Raw genomic sequence first — 12,467 nt, 5'->3', positions numbered from 1 at the left:
AAGGAGAGGACTAGAGATGGAAACGATTATTCACATTCTGGAGGAAGGAAACTCCCTAAAACACTGCCACAACTATTTACTTCTAGAGCACCAGAATGGCTTCCTGAGTTCTTCTGAAATTAGTAAGACTGAAGGGGGTAGGATTTCTAATTAAATGTCAGCTGGACACTGAATGGAAGCAGGCTGCTTTCTGCAAATTCAAGGACACTATAGGCTCCATGCATCAATCGACAGATGCAAAGACTTTTTTTTTCTTTTTCAATTTCAAAACAAGATATTAACCCTGTCTGTTTGGAATTCACTGTGAACCCTGGCTGTCCTGGAAATCTCTGTAGACCAGGGTGGTCTCCATCTCAGACATCCACCTCCCTGCGTCTGCTACATGCTGGGATGAAATAGCATTCCAACACCTCCTGGCTTGAAACTCACTTTGAAGCCTAGGCTGATCTCAAACTCACAAGTAAGTATCAGCCTTCCTCTTCTTCCCTACCTCTGGGATTTAAGGCATGCTCAAGAATATGTAGTTTGGCTCTCTCTCTCTCTCTCTCGCTCTCTCTCTCTCTGTCTCTCTCCCAGCCTCACTTCAGAAAATTGGTTGCTGCCTCTCTCTCCTTTCCCCTCTCTCCCTCTCCCTTCGTCTTTTTCCTTACATCACCCGCTACTAAGCTCTATATCCCCCACAAAGAAAAATACCAATCTTAAATTGACAAAAAGATCAGCATTGTCACTGGGAGGTTGGGGGTGGCACACACCTTTAATCCAACATTCAGGAGGCAGAGGCAGGCAGATCTCTCAGATCAGGGCCAGCTTGGTCTACAGAACTACTGCCAGGACAGCCCACAAAGCTATGTAGAGAAACCTCGTCTCACAAAAACATTGAATCTAATTTCCTTTGTTTAATTGTTTTCCTGACCATTATCCATAACTTGTAACCAACACACTAAACAAAGACAGACCATCCATAATCCAATTTTGGGAAATAGGGGCATAGTTTTCCAGTGTGTTTCCTGCTGATTGGAGGAACTGATAATCTTATGGGGGACACAAAGAACATTTAGGATTATGGTCAAGTCCTGATTGGATTATTCGGTGAGGCTGGATCATCTCAGCAGCAGTCTTGAAACTACTGTGGAGGTGGAACTCAGACGAAACAGCAACAGAGGTGCTCTAAAGCGTTGGATCATCTGGGCCATCTGTCCCTATGAGATATTTCAGGGAGTCTCTCTTGAACAATCCTTATTTTTTTTTAAACACTGAATGAACCCACAGCCTCTCACTTCATGTGGAACCAAAAGCAAAACTTCTCCAAAGTAAAATATCCTTTGGATTAAAAATTTTGACCTCACGACCGTTTTCAAATATCTAGGTTGGACTAATTCCAGCAGACTTCTATCTACTCAAATGTCTTTTAGTGCTGATTTTGGCTTTTTGAGATAGGTTTTCTGTGTTTCTTTGGCTGTCCTGGATCTAACTCTAGACCAGGCTGGTCTTGAACTCAGTTCTACCTATCTCTGCTTCCCAAGTGCTAGGACTAAAGGCGTGTGCCACACCCATCTCCTTTATTTTAAGGACTTCATCCTTTTTCTCTCGCAAGCCTACATGTATTTTTGAACCCATTGTAAACCATTTATAGCCCTTTCGCCCCATCTGAATCTGTCTTTCCTGCATCTCTGTCTTGTTCTGACCACAGAGTCTCTAATCTGCTAAACAGCATGGCTAGGATTAGAGCTACAGCTTTGGCAGCTGGTTCTGCTCCATTCCTTGACTTCCTAATATTAATAGTCTAGCTTCATGGTGACACTAGCGGTAGCCATGTTTTTGTTACAAGTCTGGCGTTAAGGTGCTAGCCACTACCAAGAAGCCCGTGTACTGCTCATTAACACCATTTAAGTGTAGGTGAAAGAGAATCTCAAAAGAGCTGTGAGGAAACCAGGCATAGTGGCACAAGCCTTAAATCCCAGCACTAGGGAGGCATAGAGAGGCAGATCTCTGAGTTCGAAGCAGGGTGTCATTGAGTTTGTGGACAGCCAAAAATACAAAGAAACCCTCTGGGAGTTTATTCCTGCTAAGGCTTAGTCAGAAAGCTCCTTTAAAAAAAAAAAAGAAAAAGTAAACCCAGCCTTCCTGAAAAAAAAAAAAAAGAAAAAAGATGGTTATGAAAAAGCTGCACTTGACCATGTGGCCAGCGCTTTAGGTTCTGCCTCTTCCTGGGGCTGGAAGATGGCCCCCTCACTTAATTACATCTTCTGATTTACCAGCTTTCTGTTATTGTTGGTTTCCTCATGTGGGTGCCAGTCAGGGTTGCAGCAAGGATAGGCACAGCAGGAGAGGAAGCTAAACCAGGGAGGATGGGAGCTGGGATCACAAATGCTTCTCCTGAACCCAGGTGGGTAGGTTTGGGCTCAAAATCCTGGAGCTAGAATTCCAGTCCCTGAAATGGTGGCCAAAAAGACTCAGGCAAACAACTTTTTCATAAACTCACATAAAAAACAATCGGATGCTAAATGAAGCAGGATTAGTAAAAACTCAGAGAAATTGGGTTCAACCTAAAGATCTGAATAGCAATGCAGCCAGTCTCTGTCTCTTCCCCAAAGCTCAAGCTGAAAATGGTGATCTTGCCTCCAGGAATCTCAGAATGAGGCTGTGAGAGCTGTTTCCTTCCATTTTATAATCCTCTCTAGAGCTGGGTTTAAAGTCATGCACTGCTGGTTTCTATGGCAACTAGTGATGATATTGGGATTAACGGGCTGTGTTACCAATGCTTGGCTGTAAGACTGACCAACGTAGCAATTTTACTCTCCAGAGGCAAGATTTATTAAAATACAATCGAAGCTGGTCTGTGGTGGCACACGCCTTTAATCCAAGCACTTGGGAGGCAGAGGCAGGCGGATCTGTGAGTTCGAGGCCAGCCTGGTCTAAAAAAGCTAATTCCAGAACAGGCTTCAAAGCCAGAGAAACCCTGTCTCGGGAGAACTTGGGGAAACGGGATGATTGGGATAAAGGAAGGTTGGATAGGGGAGCACAGAAGCACATATCTTAATTAAGGGAGCCATCTTAGGGTTGACAAGAGACTTGGACCTAGAGGGGCTCCCAGGTGCCCAAGGTGAGGTCCCCAGTTAGTTCCTGGGGCAGCTGAGGATAGGGAACCTGAAATGATCCTATCCTATAGCCATACTGATGAATATTTTGCATATCACCATAGAACCTTCATCTGGCGATGGATGGAGATAGAGACAGAGATCAACACTGGAGCACTGGACTGAGCTCCCAAAGTCCCAATGAGGAGCCGAAGGAGGGAGAACATGAGCAAAGAAGTCAGGACCACAAGGGGTGCACCCACCCACTGAGACAGTGGGGCTGATCTATTGGGAGCTCACCAAGGCCAGCTGGACTATGACTGAAAAACCATGGGATAAAACCGGACTCTCTGAACATGGCGAACAATGAGGGCTGCTGAGAAGCCAAGGACAATGGCACGGGGTTTTGATCCTACTTCATGTTCTGGCTTTGTGGGAGCCTAGCCAGTTTGGATGTTCACCTTCCTAGACCAGGAAGGAGGGGTGAGGACTTTGGACTTTCCATAGGGCAAGGAACCCTGACTGCTCTTCAGACTGGAGAGGGAGGGGGAGAGGAGTGGGGGGAGAGGGAGAGGAGTGGGGAGAGGGGGAGAGCAGTGGGAGGCTGGGAGGAGGCGGAAATTTTTTTTTTCAAACTACTACTAAAATGCCACAACAGAGAAGACTATAGATGGGAAGGAAAATTCACATTCTCGAGGAAGGAAACTCACTAGAACAATAAATACCACAACTGTTAATACTTCTAGAGCACCAGAACAGCTTCCTGAGTTCTTCTGAAACTAGGAAGACTGAAAGGGGCAGGATTTCTAATCAAATGTCAGCGGATAGCTCATCCTTTTCATTTGGACACTGAGTAGATGGAAGCAGGCTGCTTTCCTCAAGTTTGAGGACAGTATAGGCTCCAGAAAGAGGAGTCCCTGCATCAATCAGCAGATGCAAATTACTTTGTTTCATTTTCTATTTAGATACAAGGTAGTAACCCTGCCATTGTGGAACTCACTGTGAACCCTGGCTCTCCTGGAGATCCCTCTGGAGACCAGGTTAGCCTCCACCTCCCTCTGTCTGTTCCATGCTGGGCTCAAATAGCATGCCAACACCTGCTGGAATGGAACTCACTGTGTTGACTATGCTGACCTGAAACTCAGAGACCACCCTCCCTCTGACTCCCTTGTGCTGGGATTTAAGGCATGCATAAGAATGCATGGCTTTAGGGCCAAAGTGGCCCAAGCCTTTAATCCCTCAGGCCTTTCAATAGCCAGGCTGTGGTGGTGGCACATGCCTTTAATCCAAGCACTTGGGAGGCAGAGGCAGAGGCAGAGGCAGGCAGATCTGTGAGTTTGAGGCTAGTCTGGTCTACAAGAGCTCGTTCCAGGACAGAGGCCAGAGAAACCCTGTCTCGAAAAGACAAAAAAGAAAAAGAAAAAAGAGAAAGTTGGAAGTACACTTGGAAGCATTAGCACAGGAGACCACTTCCTAAATAAAAATATTCCCAGCAGCACAGGCAGGACATCCTGCAACTGAACACTTCTGAAAAGCAGGAAGAGGACAAAGGTCAACAAGACAAAACTACAGCCTACAGAATGGGAAAAGATCTTCACTAACCACACAGACAAGTCTGATCTCCAAAATATACAAAGAACTCAAGAAACTGGTCACCCAAAGAACACATAATCCAATAAAAAAAATAGAGTACAGACCTAAACAGACAACTTTCAGAGGAATCTAAAATGGCTGGAAGACACTTAAGGAAATGTTTAACACCTTTAGTCAACAGAGAGGTGCAAAACAAAACTCTGATATACTATCTTACACCTGAAAGAGTGGCCAAGATCAAAAACACCAATGGCAACTTATGCTGGAGAGCTTGTGGGGAAAAAAGAACACTTCTGCATTGCTGGCAGGAACGCAAGCTGGTACAACCCCTTTGGATGTCAGTGTGGTGATTTCTCAGGAAATTAGGAACAACCTTCCTCACGACCAAATAATACCGTTTTGGGGTATATATTCAAAGAATGCTCCATCATGCCAAAAGGATGTGTGCTCAACTCTGTTCATAACAGCTTTGTTTATCATAGCCAGAACCAGGAAAAAACATAACTGCCCCTCGATCGAAGAATGGATAATGTGGTACATTTACACAATGGAGTACTACACAGCAAAAAAGAAAAAATAGCGACAGTTTGAATTTTGCAGGCAAATGGATAGAACTAGAAAACATTATTTCGAGTGAGGTAACCCAGAAACAGAAAGACAATTATCACATGTACTCACTCATAGGTGGTTTTTAAGCATAAAGCAAAGAAAGCCAGCCTACAAACCACAAACCCAGAAAACCTTGACAACAATGAGGACACCAAGAGAGTCTTACATAGATCTAATCTACATGGGAAGTAAAAAGTAGAAAAAGACAATATCTCCTGAGTAAATTGGGAACATGAGGACCTTGTGGGAGAATTAAAGGGTGGAGGGGAAAGGCAGGGAGGGGAGCAGAGAAAAATGTAGAGCTCAATATATATCAATAAATAAACCTCCAAAAGCAAAAGAAACAGAATTCCCTACAAACTAAAAGAACACACACAGTATTTGAAGCACAGACAAGGCTAGACTGGGCTGCATAGATGGTGGAGCTAAGGGACTTACCTGAGTTGGATACTGGTGATAGGCCTCCAAATCCAGGCTGGGAAACGTCGTGTCTCCAGGTTTCAGAGACTCTGAGGGTTTCTCTGGCCACTCTGACTCTTTATAACCCTTTCCACTGAACCCGCCCCTTTGTAGTCACGCCCTCCCAGACTAATTCCATACTCTGATTCTAAAACTGAGTCTAATCTTACTCCATCTGGGATTTTGTTGATGTTGGATCAGATCTAAACACAAGAAAAAACTTAGACTGTAACTATGATTAACTTATTCATTAAAAACAGCCAGAAGTGGTACACACCTTTAATCTCAACCATTAGGTGGCAGAGGCAGGCAGTTTGGAGTTCAAGGCCAGCCTAGACTAGAGTCTAGGATACACAGAGAATCTTTCTTTCTTTCTTTCTTTCTTTCTTTCTATATATTCTTTCCTTTTTTTTCTGAGACAGTGTTTTTCTTGTAGATTTGGAGCCTGTCCTGAAACTAGCTCTTGTAGACCATACTGGCTTCAAACTCACAGAGATCTGTCTGCCTTTTGGCATGATGGAGCATTCTTTGAATATATACCCCAAAACGGTATTATTTGGTCGTGAGGAAGGTTGTTCCTAATTTCCTGAGAAATCACCACACTGACATCCAAAGGGGTTGTACCAGCTTGCATTCCTGCCAGCAATGCAGAAGTGTTCTTTTTTCCCCACAAGCTCTCCAGCATAAGTTGCCATTGGTGTTTTTGATCTTGGCCACTCTTTCAGGTGTAAGATAGTATATCAGAGTTTTGTTTTGCACCTCTCTGTTGACTAAAGGTGTTAAACATTTCCTTAAGTGTCTTCCAGCCATTTTAGATTCCTCTGAAAGTTGTCTGTTTAGGTCTGTACTCTATTTTTTTTATTGGATTATGTGTTCTTTGGGTGACCAGTTTCTTGAGTTCTTTGTATATTTTGGAGATCAGACTTGTCTGTGTGGTTAGTGAAGATCTTTTCCCATTCTGTAGGCTGTAGTTTTGTCTTGTTGACCTTTGTCCTCTTCCTGCTTTTCAGAAGTGTTCAGTTGCAGGATGTCCTGCCTGTGCTGCTGGGAATATTTTTATTTAGGAAGTGGTCTCCTGTGCTAATGCTTCCAAGTGTACTTCCAACTTTCTCTTTTTTCTTTTTCTTTTTTGTCTTTTCGAGACAGGGTTTCTCTGGCCTCTGTCCTGGAACGAGCTCTTGTAGACCAGACTAGCCTCAAACTCACAGATCTGCCTGCCTCTGCCTCTGCCTCTGCCTCCCAAGTGCTTGGATTAAAGGCATGTGCCACCACCACAGCCTGGCTATTGAAAGGCCTGAGGGATTAAAGGCTTGGGCCACTTTGGCCCTAAAGCCATGCATTCTTATGCATGCCTTAAATCCCAGCACAAGGGAGTCAGAGGGAGAGTGGTCTCTGAGTTTCAGGTCAGCATAGTCAACACAGTGAGTTCCATTCCAGCAGGTGTTGGCATGCTATTTGAGCCCAGCATGGAACAGACAGAGGGAGGTGGAGGCTAACCTGGTCTCCAGAGGGATCTCCAGGAGAGCCAGGGTTCACAGTGAGTTCCACAATGGCAGGGTTACTACCTTGTATCTAAATAGAAAATGAAACAAAGTAATTTGCATCTGCTGATTGATGCAGGGACTCCTCTTTCTGGAGCCTATACTGTCCTCAAACTTGAGGAAAGCAGCCTGCTTCCATCTACTCAGTGTCCAAATGAAAAGGATGAGCTATCCGCTGACATTTGATTAGAAATCCTGCCCCTTTCAGTCTTCCTAGTTTCAGAAGAACTCAGGAAGCTGTTCTGGTGCTCTAGAAGTATTAACAGTTGTGGTATTTATTGTTCTAGTGAGTTTCCTTCCTCGAGAATGTGAATTTTCCTTCCCATCTATAGTCTTCTCTGTTGTGGCATTTTAGTAGTAGTTTGAAAAAAAAAATTTCCGCCTCCTCCCAGCCTCCCACTGCTCTCCCCCTCTCCCCACTCCTCTCCCTCTCCCCCCACTCCTCTCCCCCTCCCTCTCCAGTCTGAAGAGCAGTCAGGGTTCCTTGCCCTATGGAAAGTCCAAAGTCCTCACCCCTCCTTCCTGGTCTAGGAAGGTGAACATCCAAACTGGCTAGGCTCCCACAAAGCCAGAACATGAAGTAGGATCAAAACCCCGTGCCATTGTCCTTGGCTTCTCAGCAGCCCTCATTGTTCGCCATGTTCAGAGAGTCCGGTTTTATCCCATGGTTTTTCAGTCATAGTCCAGCTGGCCTTGGTGAGCTCCCAATAGATCAGCCCCACTGTCTCAGTGGGTGGGTGCACCCCTTGTGGTCCTGACTTCTTTGCTCATGTTCTCCCTCCTTCGGCCCCTCATTGGGACTTTGGGAGCTCAGTCCAGTGCTCCAGTGTTGATCTCTGTCTCTATCTCCATCCATCGCCAGATGAAGGTTCTATGGTGATATGCAAAATATTCATCAGTATGGCTATAGGATAGGATCATTTCAGGTTCCCTATCCTCAGCTGCCCCAGGAACTAACTGGGGACCTCACCTTGGGCACCTGGGAGCCCCTCTAGGTCCAAGTCTCTTGTCAACCCTAAGATGGCTCCCTTAATTAAGATATGTGCTTCTGTGCTCCCCTATCCAACCTTCCTTTATCCCAATCATCCCGTTTCCCCAAGTTCTCCCGAGACAGGGTTTCTCTGGCTTTGAAGCCTGTTCTGGAATTAGCTTTTTTAGACCAGGCTGGCCTCGAACTCACAGATCCGCCTGCCTCTGCCTCCCAAGTGCTTGGATTAAAGGCGTGTGCCACCACAGACCAGCTTCGATTGTATTTTAATAAATAAATCTTCCCTCTGGAGAGTAAAATTGCCACATTGGTCAGTCTTACAGCCAAGCAGTGGTAACACAGCCCTTTAATCCCAATAGCATCACTAGTTGCCATAGAAACCAGCAGTGCATGACTTTAATCCCAGCCCTAGAGAGGATTATAAAATGGAAGGAAACAGCTCTCACAGCCTCATTCTGAGATTCCTGGAGGCAAGATCACCATTTTCATTTTGAGCTTTAGGTAAGAGACAGAGACTGGCTGCTTTGCTATACAGATCTTTAGGTTGAACCCCAATTTCTCTGAGTTTTTACTAATCCTGCTTCATTCAGTACCCAAACGTTTTTTATGTGAGTTTATGAAAAAGTTGTTTGCCTGAGTCTTTTTGGCCACCATTTCAGGGAGGCTTGGGGCCGGAATTCTAGCTCCAGGAATTTGAACCCAAACCTACCCACCTGGGTTCAGGAGAAGCATTTGTGATCCCAGCTCCCATCCTCCCTGGTTTAGCTTCCTCTCCTGCTGTGCCTATCCTTGCTGCAACCCTGACTGGCACCCACACGAGGAAACCAACAATAACAGAAAGCTGGTAAACCAGAAGATGTAATTAAGTGAGGGGGCCATCTTCCAGCCCCAGGAAGAGGCAGAACCTAAAGCGCTGGCCACGTGGTCAAGTGCAGCTTTTTCATAACCATCTTTTTTCTTTTTTTTTTTTTCAGGAAGGCTGGGTTTACTTTTTCTTTTTTTTTTTTTTTTAAGGAGCTTCCTGACTAAGCCTTAGCAGCAATAAAGTCCCATAGGGTTTCTCTGTACTTTTGGCTGTCCACACACTCAGTGACACCCTGGCTTCGAACTCACGAGATCTGCCTCTCTATGCCTCCCTAGTGCTGGGATTTAAGGCTTGTGCCACTATGCCTGGTTTCCTCACAGCTCTTTTGAGATTCTCTTTCACCTACACTTAAATGGTGTTAATGAGCAGTACATGGGCTTCTTGGTAGTGGCTAGGACCTTAACGCCAGACTTCCCAAGAAGCTGTTCCCAGCACATGGGAGTCACAGGCTTTAATCCCAGCACTTGGGAGGTGGAGACAGGAGTGAAATGGCTGGGTGGATAGAGGTATAAGGCAGGAGGAGACAAGAGCTGATTGCAATCTGAGGTTTGGTGGGGAGCATTGCAGTCCACAGTCATGCTGATGATAGGATCACCCCTTTATTTGTCTGAGCCTTGGTAGAGGTAAGAACTCTCCATTAGCTTGGCTGCTTTGTTTTCCTATCTTCAGCTTGAACCCCAATATCTGTCTCGGGGTTTTAAGTCGTGGTATAGAAGTCCATGAGAATGAGCAGGTGGGAATTAAGAAATACGATCCCTCAAATCCTGGGATTGGAAGGCAGTGGTTGATTAGGGCACCTGTGACCCGTGTGCTCTTAGGGTTTCACAGGAGTCACTGGTGCCAGCTACAGCGATGGAGGCTGCACTCATCTGCTGATTTCATTGGCCTCCAAACAGGTCCAATTGACTCAATGACTTCATAGGAACCCAATCCATCCCCAGCCAATCTCCCGAATGACAGCTACCCAGGTGACACTGAGAACATTCTTTTATTCTCTCTAGATTAAAACTATTAACAAGTCATTAGTGTGAAATATAGGAACAATGAACAGGAAAACAAATGTTGACGTTTGGATTTGCGATGAGTGTGGTTGTTTAGGCTTGGAAGGTGAATGCAGTACTATTTTATTTGTATTTTAATATGTTAAGTTTGCCTGAATAAATGAATGCAAAGCTAACCCTATAGAGGCTAGGGAACAGTGGCACAGACCTTTAATCCCAGGACTCAGGAGACAGAGTTTTAAGAAGCGTCTAGGATCAATCTCCAGGCAGGTACAGGCTGCACACCCACTGTACCAGCCCAGCCTCATGCCAGCCTTTGCTTCCTGTTTTGAGGTGTGTTCTCATGGTGCTGTCCAGACTGGTCAGGACCTGGTGGGCTCTGCTGCCACTATAGTCTCACCCTCATCTTTCTAGTTACCCAGGACCATTTTAGGCACCCCACACCTAAATATGATGATTGAAAGGCACAAACCGTGGGGAACATCTCTAGATGGCTCTGTAGTTGAAGTCACTGACTGTGTCTTTCTCGTCACCTGACCTCAAGTTTTCTCCCTATGCTTATGGAGCGTCAGGAGATGTTTAAATGCAGGTACACACAAGAGTAATATAGAAAACCTAACTTATACTTTATTTTTTTTTAAAAAAAAATCTGGATTAAGGAGCTAGAGATATGGCTCAATAGCTAAAAGCACTTGTTCCAGAGGATTCAGATTCAGTTCCCAGTATCTCTGGTCCAGGGTATCTAGTGCCCTCTTCTGGCCTCCTTTTATACACGGATGTGATGTAGGTGCAGGCAAATGTTCATATATATCAAATAAAAATCTACGAATCTTTAAAACTATTGCAAACAAGAAATCAGCATTGGCATTTCACGTTAGCTTTCCAACTAAGGACTTTCATTATGGCATTTGCAAAAATCTAAGTCACCCACTGAATTCTTACTCTGACCTCCCCCAGTTGCCTCCTTCTTGTTTTCTGCTTTCCCACAATACTGGAATAGTTATTTGGGGACCCCCCCCATGGCTTTCCCACTAGTACACCTCGAAACATCCTATTCAGGAAGTTCCCCACCACTTTTCTCTTGATGTGAGCCTTGGCTCCCATTATTCATTTTATTTATTTATTTATTACTATTATTTTTGGTTTTTTGCTACAAAGTTTTTTCTATAGCTTTGGAGTCTATCCTGGAACTAACTCTTGTAGAACAGGCCAGCCTCGGATTCACAGAGATCCACCTGACTCTACCTCTGGAGTGCTGGGATTAAAGGCCTGCTCCACCAACGCCAGGTCCCCTTCTTCATTTTCCATCCTCCAGGCTGTGTGCTGAGCTGACCCCATCTGAATCACCTCCCATTGATGGAGAATCCAAGGCTCCATGTCCCTGCCTACCTCTGCCCCACAACCTCCTCCCTGCCTGGTCTTCCACCAAACCCCTCTATGCCTGCACACAATATCTTTGATAAGTTTAAGATTTTTCTTTTGGTTACACAACACACACACACACACACACACAAGTATTGATTTTTTGAGACACAGTTTCACTGTGTAGCCCTCACCATTCTGAACTCATTCTGTAGACCAAGTTGGGCTTGAACTTGGATTTCAGGGATTCTAGGCCTGAGACACCAATGCCCAGCTATTTTTATATTCATTTATTTATTCCCCAGCTATTTTTATACTTTTAAAGCCTTACAACTTTCCAGGCATGGTGGTGAGCACCCTTAATCACAGTACTCCAAAGCCAGAGGCTGTAGGATTTCAGAGTTCAAGTCAGTCTGGTACATAGTGAGCTCCAGGACAGCCAGAGCTACACAGTGAGGCCCTGTCTCAAAACAAACAAAAACAAATTGAATGAGCATGTAAATATGGCTCTAGTCTTAGTTCTTTTCATGCGTGGGGATCTCATCCAATACATCCAGACACCATCTAAATCCCAAAAGAAGTGGGCAGAGCTTCAATTGTACAGACTGCAGAGTACTGCTGGGAGGGTGAGGATACAAAGGGGAGGGTTCTGTGGAAAGGTATATAAGGGTCAAAGCTGCGAAAGAAGCCCTGAGGCTTGGATCCTGGAGTTTTTGGAGTCACCACCTACCTCTGCTGGGAACTGGAAATCTGTTATTCAGTGTTCAGATCCCTTTGCTCCATCAAGACATCCTATCTCCTGCAGGCTGCAGAGTCTAGAGCTGGGTTCATGGCCATGGATCACTTATATTTCTTTCAGTTTGTGGATTGATTTTCATTTTATTTATTTATTTATTTATTATTTATTTATTTATTTATTTATACATTAGGATTTCCTACTCAATCCAACCGTGGCCTGGAAGAGATTTTGCT

This window comes from Microtus oregoni, unplaced genomic scaffold (assembly GCF_018167655.1).
Source record: "Microtus oregoni isolate MIOR12 unplaced genomic scaffold, Mior012 000005F_ref0000423, whole genome shotgun sequence".
NCBI classification, from domain to species: Eukaryota; Metazoa; Chordata; class Mammalia; order Rodentia; family Cricetidae; genus Microtus; species Microtus oregoni.
Note: the sequence above shows the minus strand (reverse complement) of the source record.